Source organism: Lathyrus oleraceus, chromosome 2 (genome assembly GCF_024323335.1).
Source record: "Lathyrus oleraceus cultivar Zhongwan6 chromosome 2, CAAS_Psat_ZW6_1.0, whole genome shotgun sequence".
Classification (NCBI taxonomy): domain Eukaryota; kingdom Viridiplantae; phylum Streptophyta; class Magnoliopsida; order Fabales; family Fabaceae; genus Lathyrus; species Lathyrus oleraceus.
Window position 1 is genome coordinate 437,284,550 of NC_066580.1, and position 12,327 is coordinate 437,296,876.

Consider the following 12,327-nt stretch of genomic DNA (forward strand, 5'->3'; position numbering starts at 1 on the left):
AAGAGGACAAAGATCAGATGTGCTGATGACAAATACCTTAACGCAGAAGGTATGGGAAATGTCAGAGTGATTCTGAACAATGGGAAAACAACATTGATTCAGAACGTGTGGTATGTACCTGGCATCAGAAGCAATCTGATGAGTGTGGGACAATTAATTGAGAAAGGTTTTTCAGTTACCATGAAGGACAATCTTCTGAAGCTGTATGAATGCAATCAGAAGTTGATTATGGAGTCAGAACAGGGAAGGAATAGAACATTCAAGGTGAATGTCAGAACTACATACTCAGAATGTCTTAGTGCAACAAGTGCTGAGAAGGAGAGTGAGTTGTGGCACAGAAGATTTGGTCATTTGAATTTCAGAAGCTTAAAACATCTGAGTTCAAAGAAGTTGGTACATGGAATTCCTGCAATTAAGAAGCCTGAAAAGTCATGCAAAGTTTGCATGGAAGGAAAACAACCACGATTGCCATTTGCGTCAGAAACTGCTCCAAGAGCAAAACATGCCTTGGGAGTTGTGCATTCTGATGTGTGTGGTCCATTTCCAGTAGCATCGATTGGAGGGAATAAATACCTTGTGTTATTTGTTGATGAATTCACAAGAATGACATGGGTGTCCCTTATTAAGTTTAAACACGAGGTGTTTGATGAATTCAAGAAGTTCAGAATGAAGGCTGAGAATCAGAGTGGTCAGAAGTTGAAGATTCTTAGAACTGACGGTGGAGGTGAGTATAACTCCAAAGAGTTCTAGAAGTTCTGTGAGGAGAATGGAATTGAGCATGAGGTTACTGCTCCTTATACCCCTCAACACAATGGTCTTGCTGAAAGAAGAAACCGCACTTTGCTTGATATGGTGAGAAGCATGCTAAAGGAGAAGAAACTTCCTCAGAAGCTCTGGGGAGAAGCTGTTGCCACTGCAACGTATGTACTCAACCGATGTCCTACGAAGAAGTTGAAGGAAATAGTTCCAATACAGAAGTGGACTGGAGATAAGCAAAGTGTTAGTCATCTGAAGGTGTTTGGTTCTGTTTGCTATAAACATGTTCTAGAAGCCAGAAGACAGAAGCTGAATGATAAAAGCAAAGTGATGATTCTGATATGGTACCACAGTACAGGTGCATACAAGCTCTATTGTCCAGAAACCAACAAAATTGAATTCAGCAGAGATGTGATTGTGAAGGAATCAAAATTTTGGAATTGGGATAAGTCTCAATCTGATTCTGATGTTAGAACTTCTGAAGAAAGGTCAGAGTTAAGAATTTCTGAAGTTGGAGTAAACTCTGACGTTGATTCTAATTCTGATAGTGATTCTGACTCTGGAGAAGACTCAGAAGATGAAGGTGACTCTAATGATCCAGACTCTGATGACCCAGACTCTGATGGTAATCCAGATTCTGGTGGCAATTCAGACTCTGGAAATATGTCAACCCCTGAAGATGGTCAAAGCTCTGGAGGAAGTCAACCATCTGAAGCTAGAAACTCTGAAGCTCAAGACTCTGAACAAGTTCAGAGACCACAAAGAATCAGAAACATCCCCAGAAGATATGCAGAATTTGACATGCTGCAAGACACTGAAGTAGACTCTGAAGGAGAAGTTATTCAGTGTGCCATGTTAGTAGACTCTGAACCCATAAGTACAGAAGAGGCTCTTAAGCAGAAGCACTGGCTGAAGGCCATGAAAGAAGAACTTGATGCTATAGAGAGAAACAAGACTTGGAAGCTGACAGAACTTCCAAAAGACAAGAAAGCCATCAGCGTCAGATGGGTTTTCAAGCAGAAGTTAAAGCCAGATGGTTCAACTGGCAAACATAAAGCAAGGTTGGTAGCCAGAGGATTTCTACAGAAACCTGGGCTGGATTACTCTGAAGTGTTTGCACCTGTAGCAAGACATGAAACAATCAGAATGGTGATTGCAATAGCTGCTAACAGGAATTGGCCTCTGATGCATTTAGATGTAAAATCTGCATTTCTGAACGGTCCATTAGAAGAAGAAGTTTACGTGTCACAACCTCCTGGATTTGTGAAAAAGAATCAGGAAGGGATGGTGTACAAATTATACAAAGCTCTATATGGATTGAAACAAGCGCACAGAGCTTGGAATCAGAAGATTGATTCATTTTTCAAGAAGCAAGGCTTTCAGAAATGTGAGATGGAGTACGGTGTCTATGTTCAGCATACTTCTGAAGGAAATATGACTCTGGTATGTTTATATGTTGATGATATACTGCTGACTGGAAGTTCTGAACAGGAGATAGCCAAGTTCAAGAAAGTTCTGATATGAATGAATTCGAAATGACTGATCTAGGCAAAATGACATACTTTCTAGGGATGAAATTCAGATACTCTGAGAAAGGTATTATTTTGCATCAGCTCAAGTATGAATTAGAAATTCTGAAGAGATTTAATCTAAAGAATTGTAAGATTGCTGTCACACCTTCTGATACAAATCAGAAACTGGATTCTGACTCTAATGGAAAGGATGTGGACGCTACAACCTTCAAACAGTTGGTTGGTTCTCTGAGGTATTTGTGCAATACCAGACCTGATATTTGCTATTCAGTTGGGATGGTTAGTAGGTTCATGAGTAAACCTAAGTGGTCCCATTACCAAGCTGCTGTCAGGATTCTGAGGTATATCAAGGGAACTCTGAAGTATGGAGTATTATTTCCTTCTGGAAGAAAGGATGAGTCAGAACTTCTGAGTTATTCAGATTCTGATTGGTGTGGAGACAGAGTTGACAGAAGAAGTACGTCTGGGTACTTATTCAAATTTCTGGGATGGTATTAGAAGTAATTCATATTTATTAGTTGTACTATTTTCTTAGCCTCTAAGTTTGTTAGAGGGTATTTTAGTATTTTATCCTATTCTAGTAACCCTAGCTTTAGCTTATAAATAGGATGGCAATCATTGTAACTTTTATCATGTTTTGTAGCTGTCATTCTCTTAATAGAATATTTTCGTTCATCATTTATTCTACCTTTGCACCAACATTGATTGTGTTATTGCTATACACCCACTATCTATTTGTAATATACTAAATTGTACACGTACCGATTTGTTGATCTCTCCTATTATTTTGATGTAAGTATCTGAAATTCTTTACTTTAACTCTCATTCAAGAAATCAACGAGAGTTATTTTTTTTTGTTACTAAATTTTATCAATCATCGTTTATGTCATAATTCATGTGGCCTATCCAAATAATAAGGATATCTATTTTTCATCTAAAAATATAAAGGAAAAGAAAAAGAAAACAAAGTCATTCATTTTTATAGAAGGGCACAAACTCATGTCAAGCCATTCATTTTTGTTGTAAGTAACCAACTCATAGCAAGTCACTCATTTTTGTTGCACCTAACCAATTCATGTAAAGTCATTCATATTTTATTCTAAGTAAACAACTCATGTCAACTCATTCATATTTTATTGTAGCTAACTGCCTCATGTCAAATAATTCGTTTTATGTCCTCTCTTGCTTTGCTAGATATATAATGTTTACCTACAATTTTAGTTTCCACCACATTGCTTTATTTTTTCCTTTTCTTTTTGACTTTCTGGGTTAGTTTTCACTATTCTTCATTATAACTATTTATTTGTTTACAATTTATTTGATATTGTCAATTGTATTTAAGCCACCTATATGTGAAAATATATAGAATAGGATACAAGAAATTAAAGTTACTCTTATTTTAAAGATATAAGGATGAAATGACTACTCTTATAAAATAATGTAACAGACACATCAATTTTTTATTTTATTTTTCTTATTCTTTTAAATGCATTATAATTTTATATAAAAGAAATTCGACTCTAAATAATCGATGATTTTACCTCTTAATTAAATTTTAGACTATTCAATGACAATTTATCAACATATCAAATGTTCATTTTAAATTGTTTTCTCTATTTAAAAACACAAATATTTTTCAATTAAACACATATTTTATTATCACCTACTACCCTATAATAATTGTCACCTTCTCATATGACCTTTTTTTTTTTTTCCTATTTGAAATACACAAATGATTTATCATGAATGACATAATAATTAACACTAATTAAACACAATCAACACCACCTTTTATTCTCAATTTAATCTTAATACTTTTTTATTCTATCAATTTAATCTTAGATATTTTTGAAAGAAATTATAATACACATTTATAAATTATATTTAAATATTTAATAGAACAAAATATAATAATAATTTAATCATTTTTTATTGAAAGATGAAACAATTTTTTAACTAATCATATTATTTTAAATAAACTTAGACTAATTTTTTTTCTGAATCAATTTTAAATAATAATAATAATAATACTCATTTTTTGCTAAACCATTTTTTTACATAAATATAAACTAACGACGGTAGTAAAAAAAATATATAGAAAAAGCGATGAGCAATCAAAATTTACATAAATAACATTTGAAAGTATTACAAAATATTATTATGGCAATAATAAATGTATTAAATCATGTATTATAAATTTAAAAAAAATTGAATTATTCATACTTATCTCTAATGATAAAAATTAACATCTACACTTATACATATTCATACCATTGTCGCTAAGCGAAAAATACAGAGTCGCCATTAGATTTTATTTATTTCATAGGAAAAGAAAAATATAGAGAAAATCCCAAAAAAAGGGTCATCACAATCACGAAGGTTCACAAATCGGTTATGCAAAGGGAAGATATTATCACCTCTCACATCCATCGTCTAGGATGTCTACGCTTGAATGAGTCTTGTCGAAGTGAGAAATCAGAGAAATCAGAGTCCCGTAGTTCGTGGTACAAAATCTTGGTTTGTTTTGTTGATTTTATAGCTTGAAAAAGGGTTTTCAAAGTGATACTCTAAGGCTCAAACAAAATGTTTGATGAGTTGATATTAATTTTATGTTTTGAAGAGAGATTGTTCTTGATTTCGGATTGCACTAAAGATTATGAGTAAAGGTGAATATCTCGAACTACCAAGCCAAACGTTGTGTTCAAAATACTCAGAATGAGGGTATGAAAGCTCTATTCTCATCCCTTCTCTACCACTTAAGGCTCGTGACATACAATCCTAATAGTATTTTATGGTGCTTTGAATTTGATTTGAGAAAATACCACTTGACGTTGGATCAAGGGCTTGTTTATTATTTATGAAATAGTGACGATCCTATATCCTAACAATTGGATAATGGAATTACTAAGCATGTCCCCTAAGATAGTGTCATGAATGAAAATCATTCTTGCAATAAAAGATTATAAGTCTTCGGAAACTCCAAATTGCATAGGTCAATCACAAAAGTCGAAGTACAAATGCAAGGTACTAACAAGTCCTCCAAGTCTCCAAGCTTTGGTCATACACAAAATTACATATGGTTCATAATACTTCATGTCTAATGCAAATATCAAACATCAAGTCTACATTAAATCTTTTTAGTCTTTTCCATTTTATTATGTTTTTGTTCGTTTTAGATGGAATAACAAAATAAAGCAAATGATCAATGAAATGATACGAAAACAAAGGGAATGAATGCTAATAGAAAAGAATTAAATTGCAAGAATAAATGTTAGATGCGTAATATAAATGTTAGAAGCCTAATATAAATGTTAGAAATTATATGTTAGAAGTCAATTTAAAAAGGAACCGAATCATTGAGATTATCTATCCACAAATCAAATGACTCAAAATATGGTGTATAAAGGGACAACCTATCATTAAATCAACCAAAATGTCCATCTATCAATGATTTGAAGTACGGAAGACTCAACCAAAATGTCCATCTATCAATGATTTGAAGTATGGAAGACGTATCAATCCAGCCATGACCCATTTAATCAAAATCAAAATCAAAATTACAAGAAGAAAAGAAAATTAAAATTAAATGTTAATATTCTAATTAACATCTAATATCCTAAAATTTTAAAAATCTAATTCTAAAATTAATTAACCTTTAATCAAAATAATATTCTAAAATCAATATTCTAAAATTAATTAACCTTTAATCAAAATGATTAACCTAATCCTAATCTAATCAAGAGGATTATTCAACATGAACCTAATTAAGGGGATAAGTCCAAAAAACACCTGAATGGAAGTGCAGGCCCAATGCCATGGCCCATTTATTCACATCTGGCTCAGCCAGTGGAGTGTATCAGACCATTTGGGAGGTCCTAATTAGAAAGAGAGGCGTTGGGCCTGCACTTCACTTGGGCTAACTAAGGCCTTAATCCAGGATTCAATGTCGTTCAGTCAAAACATCACACACAGGAATGAAAAAACACAAACGTCCAGCCACTCTCGCCTGCATCTCACTCTCTAGCTAGAACACCAAATTGCAAAATCGCGATGCCTTCACCTCGATTCCAGAACCAATACGAAAATGACCAAACAAAAAATCATCCGGTTTTGCGGTGAACATGGATTACGTAACTGTTTCTGAATTATTTGTTATGTGTTATGTGTTGCAGTGATGAATGAATCAAGAAGAGTTTTTCAGAGCTCCGGTTTTGAAGAAGGTCGAAGATGATTGAGATGAGAGCGCAGGGAGTTTTGCGTGTCGGATGATGTGAGGAGTATGGAATGGTGAGAAAAACGTCTCTCTAGCGATGCCAATTCAACTTATTTTATAGAGTTGGTTAACAGGGTAGTTTAGGATTTTGTACTTGAAATTTGTTATGAAAGTTTGGACTTGCAGGGAATTCTCTTGTTGCGTTTTCTCGTAATGTCTTGTACCCTTGCCGCCCATGCTTGTACCTCATCCTTAAGATTTTTTTTTTATATTGCATTGTTTTATTTGCACCCTTGATGTTTGCCTTTGATTTTGCAATTTGGTGTGTGATGGGTTTTGCTTTCATGTTGATTAAGAGTGAACTTGTTCAAAATTAATACATACTTGAAATCACACCATGTTTGGATTCTTCACTAGAAAACAAATTTTGAGATGGATGGGCTAAGGCCTTTCTTTCCATTTAAGCAATCATGACCTTGGACTAAATAGCATTGCTTTATGTTGATAGAATGATGCAACACTTATATTTGGATCTAAAAACAAGATATCATATTTGGACCTCTAAAATCAACTTGAAAAGGATGAAATAACTATGGACATTTATGCAAGATGAAATGATTAATGAACAAGCATGGTTCTTATATTGAAGTTCAAACAAAGGTTCCTTACTAAATTCAAAATTGAACAAGCATCACGAACCGTGTATCTTGCAATGGATAACACAATGATGAATCTAAAAATAACATACTGTGGACCAATGAATCCAAATGATAACAAGACTTGCAAGTCAAGCAAACCAAATGACTTGGATTTGAAGAAGACTCCTTATAATTATGAACCATCTTATGTTCTAATATGGATTGAACCAATGAAATGCAGGCCCTAGGGCGACTTATGAATGAACCAACTAATGACATGAACTATCATGATATGTATTACAATGAATAAATGACCTTGAATGAAAATGGACCATGGCCAAAAGAAGTGGATGGAAGTATAAATGTACTAATGAATCATTGCATAAAGAAACGTGGAATCAAAAATCAATGGAAGATTTTGAATGAGCATGGATCTATCAGTGAAGTGAGACATAAAACCAAATGGACACCTAGATAACAAGATATGTGCCAAACCCAAAGATCAAGGCATGATCATGCTTGATTAGATGCCTCCAGATAAGTTCTTAACCATGCAAGTAAAAGGGTCTACCAATGTCATAAACCAATAAGTTAGCGTTTTATTGTTTGAGCCACCTCAAGTTGCCGAGAGACCCTATTTTCCATTAGGTGCAAGCACAAAGCCATGAATCAAAGTCACTTGTCTTCTTTATTGAACCATGCTTATGCAGATGGAATGAATGCTTATGAGGATATGCAACTGATTAAGTTTAGTGACTTAGATGATTATTGTGAAGGGTATGGTGAATTTTGGGGTATGACAACTATAGTAAAAAATTCTCTTATTCTTCCATCTAGTTTCATAACATGACAAGTAGTTAGAGTTTAGTTTATCTTAAATAATCTATAACATAATAAAAGTAAGGGAAATAATTATTCAATTCAGTTAGACTCTCTCTTTTTGTTTCTCTCTTTTAGGTTCTTTTTGATACTCGGTTCCTATAATCTTTGCGATCATGGTGACGCCGTCGTCATCAACATCTCATGCAAACACCGCTTACGGTAATAGCTCCACAGTTACAAACTCAACATTAAAACAGAAGTGTCGCGACGTAAAAAATACCACAAACGCCCACACACTTGTAATGATAACATAGTCTGCACCAAAGTTTATTTATTCCTAAAAGGAAAGGAAAAATATCGATAAAACCAAAAAAAGAAAAAGAAAATGGTCGTCACACCCAAATTCGAGTTCAGGAGTCGATTATGCGAGGGTAAGATATTAACACCCCTCACATCTGTTGTACTCAACAGGAACCATTTAGTTAGTTTCACGATTGAAATGTTAACTTTCATTTGTTTCATTTTCTAGTTATTAAAAGGTTGAAAATAGAAAAAGACTAAAAATAAGTTTTTTATTTGGGTGCCGGATAAGACGTTGAATTTTGCTCCTACGTATCCCAAAATGCGATGGGGAACTCAAGGCTACGTAGTTATGGGTAGAAAATGTTTGTGTGTTAGTCAATTTTAGCAAAGGATGCTTAGCTTGCATTCAAGCGGAAAACATTGTTTGCTCTTCAAAACATGGAGAAGTATACATTGGCATCGCGTCAGAATGGACAACATCATTTGGAATCTCACAGATTTATGTTCTCGTCGCATTCAAGCACATGGTAGGAACGAAGTGTAATATTATAAATAATTCAAAATCATGAATCACAAAATAAGAGCTTAAAATTGAAGAAACCAAATTTGAATACATCAAAGTCACCATTCATCAAATTATAAAAAAAGAGTCAAGAACATTGTTCAAATATCTTCCACAATTTAAAAAGAAGTTTTGACTTCAACATTAATATCTTTAACCAATGATAAATATATAAATAGTAGTTCATATATCAAGTTATTAAGAGACCTAATATATATATATATATATATATATATATATATATATATATATATATATATATATATATATATATATATATATTAGTTAATGGTAAATTTTTTGGATTGAGTGGGTTTTGTTTGTTGGGTATGGATTTATCCGAAACCCATATATTTTGAATGGTTTTTCTTTTTAAAAAACCATATTGGCCCACTTACCCGTTCAAGCTCACTTTTTAAGATCGGTTTGGGTGGGTTTGACAGGATTTTATGGGTTTGTCCAACCCATGTACACCCATAACAACAGATATCCAAATACTTGGGGAAAAGAGGGGCATACACCTAACTAGTCCTTTTCCATCCAAATTATTTGCGAAAAGATTGGATATGATTAGAGTATTTTGAAGATGACGAGTACTCGAATAGTCAAGCTATACAACAGGTATTCAAGTACTCGGGGAAAAGAGAGACATGCATTAAACTATTCCTTTTTCATCCATCTTTATTGCAAAAAGATTTTGACGCGAAACAGATTAGACTCTTTTAAAGATGACAAGTACTCGGAAGACAAGTTATACGTCATACGTTCAAGTACTCGGGAAAAAGAGAAGCATACACCAAACTATTCATTTTTCATTAATTTATTAAAAATGTTTAAAGTAATTAAGTCAGGATGACTTTGGTTTTATTTTGAAAAAGACACTTGATATTGATCAAACATTTTTATTTGCGTTGCAAAATGAATTATGAAATGATTTGATTTAGTTTTGAAATGGTTTTGAAATTGATGGTGAAATGGTTGAAAAATAATTGAAAGGCATGAGTTGTAACACAGGGTCGCGAGTTGCATCATGGGGGCGCGAATTCTAGCGCGGTGGCGTGAACTCTAACGCGATGACATAACTTAACTCCATAAACCACTCGAATCGCAATACATCACATAAGCTCGCAACATAATGACAAGAGAATCAAAACACATATAACAATAATATCCAACATGCATTCATCAAAATCGAATCTAAAAGTAGATAAACATGTAACATGCACGTGTTAAATTAACACAACATGGGGACGCGAATTGAGTTCACGTAATGCGAGGACGTGCAATGAAAATCTTCCAACATAGAATTTAAATCCAATTTAAATGTACCTAAATCAAAATGTTGTATGCCAACACGACTTAAACAATAAGTTGCTAGCGCAAAACGTGAACATTTCAATCAAATGGAACACAACAAATCGTGTCATAATCAAAATAATGTCACCTGACAAAACACAAAGTAGCGAATGCAAATGCGATTTGACATTATGCCAAACTACCAAAAAAACGTGTACATATTTGAGTCAAACTTACCAATAATAGAATCGAAATTCCACACATAAACAAAAAAAAATCAGTTGGCAAACTGCTAACTCTAAACACGTTCGTCTCAATCGAAACAGAAAAGCAAAAATAAGGCTATCGTGCGTAATATTTTCGGAATTGATTTTGATATCACGAAAACACGGGCAACAACAACACAAAACAAATATTACATCATCAAAAACATTATAATCAAATAAAACAAAATCCAGCAAGCAACTAATGCTGAATACGCATATCATGATTCAATCAAAATGCAACCGACATAACACAATTTTTTTTACAAAAGCGAGTTCAATTTAAACAATACCAAACAACAATCATTTATGCAGACAAATTAACTATGCAAGCATAAAATCGGAAATCTGATACAGTTTCAAATTTCATCCCAGTTTCAACATGAAAACAACGAAGAAATAAAGCATCACAAAACAATCCCAAAATATTTACATTATTATAACAACATTATAATATCAAAATCCAACACAACCAGTAAAAACAAATAGCACACAAAATTAATACTGAAATACACAAACAACAATAAATACACAATATACACAACACCAAAAAAGTATTTGAACAGTTACCCACAAGCTAAGTTATGACATTGTTGCTGGAGCGTTGTTGTCGAAACAAATTCTCGATTGTTGAAGGAGTCACGGTTGGGTTGAGCGGACAGAAAATGTTGAACCACACGATTTGAAGAAGTTTTTGTTGGTGGCCGGTGGTGAGTTAAGGTTGATGTTCATTTTGAATCAGAGCAGGTTTTTATGGTAGTGGTAGAGAAAATGGGCAATTTGTGGTGGTTGTGAGTGGTGAGTTGGTGAGATCGTGGTTGTTATAGAGGTTTGAGCAAGGAAGATAGATGAGGAAGAGAGGTTTCGCTAGTGAGGACAAAGTGAACGAATAGAGAGTTGGTCTCAAACAAAAGGAGTACATTGAGATTTTTTCTCGCTGGCGGCGCGGTTGAAAGAGATAGTTGGAGTGAGGAGCAGTTGATGGTGCAATGGTGAGTTAAGGAAAATGACAGTGACCGATAAAGAGTGAAGGTTGTTTTCTTGGACTATTTGGTGAAGGAAGGGAGGTGGAAAAGGGTGAAGTGGTTTGGTTGGTGTAGGTGAGAAGAAACAAGGGAGGGAAAATTGAAATATGAAGAAGAAAAAGAAAGACTTGCATTTTTGAAAGCGTTGTATTGTTTGCGATTAAAGTTTTGAATAAGAAGAATAAGTCTTCTTCTTTTGACTCAGTTTATTTTTTATTAGCTTTTTTCTTTTACTTTTTTTATAATTAAAAACTGACAGTGAGAGATTAGAGGACTAGCGACTGCGAATTCTCATTGCATGAGTCAAATGGTTAACTTATATACTATTATCTTAGGATTTACATTTTCAATTAATATCTATACTACCCTTAAATATTTTTTAGTGACAAAATTGAGTTTTAATTTAATAAAATAAAACAAAAAAAAAATTAAAAAAAAAACAAATTAATTATTTTATTTATTTTTACTTATTTTCTTAATTATTTTGATTAAAGAACGAAATAAAAATGAATTAAAATGAATAGAAGTCGAACACGCATATGTGTGAAAAATAAAATGAATGCACTAAAATAATCTACACGAAATATAGTTCACTAAAATAGACAGTTGCAGATCAAATATTGAAGTTAAAAATACTTAGATGAAAAAGCTCAAACTTATCAAACTGCGAAAGCGCGAAAATATTAAAAAAATAAAATGAGCACACCAAACTGACCTACGCGAAACGTAGTTCAGTAAAACACACAGTTGCAGGTGTAGCACCTCAAATTTTCACCCACCATTTTTGTACATACATTTTCATGTTTAGGTCATTAGCGTTGCATTGTCCACTACATAGCATTGCATTGTCCATTGCCAAGTCAGTCATCAGTCAGACTGGTCAGGAGGCTCAGTTGTGCAAGCAAGCAAGTGCATTT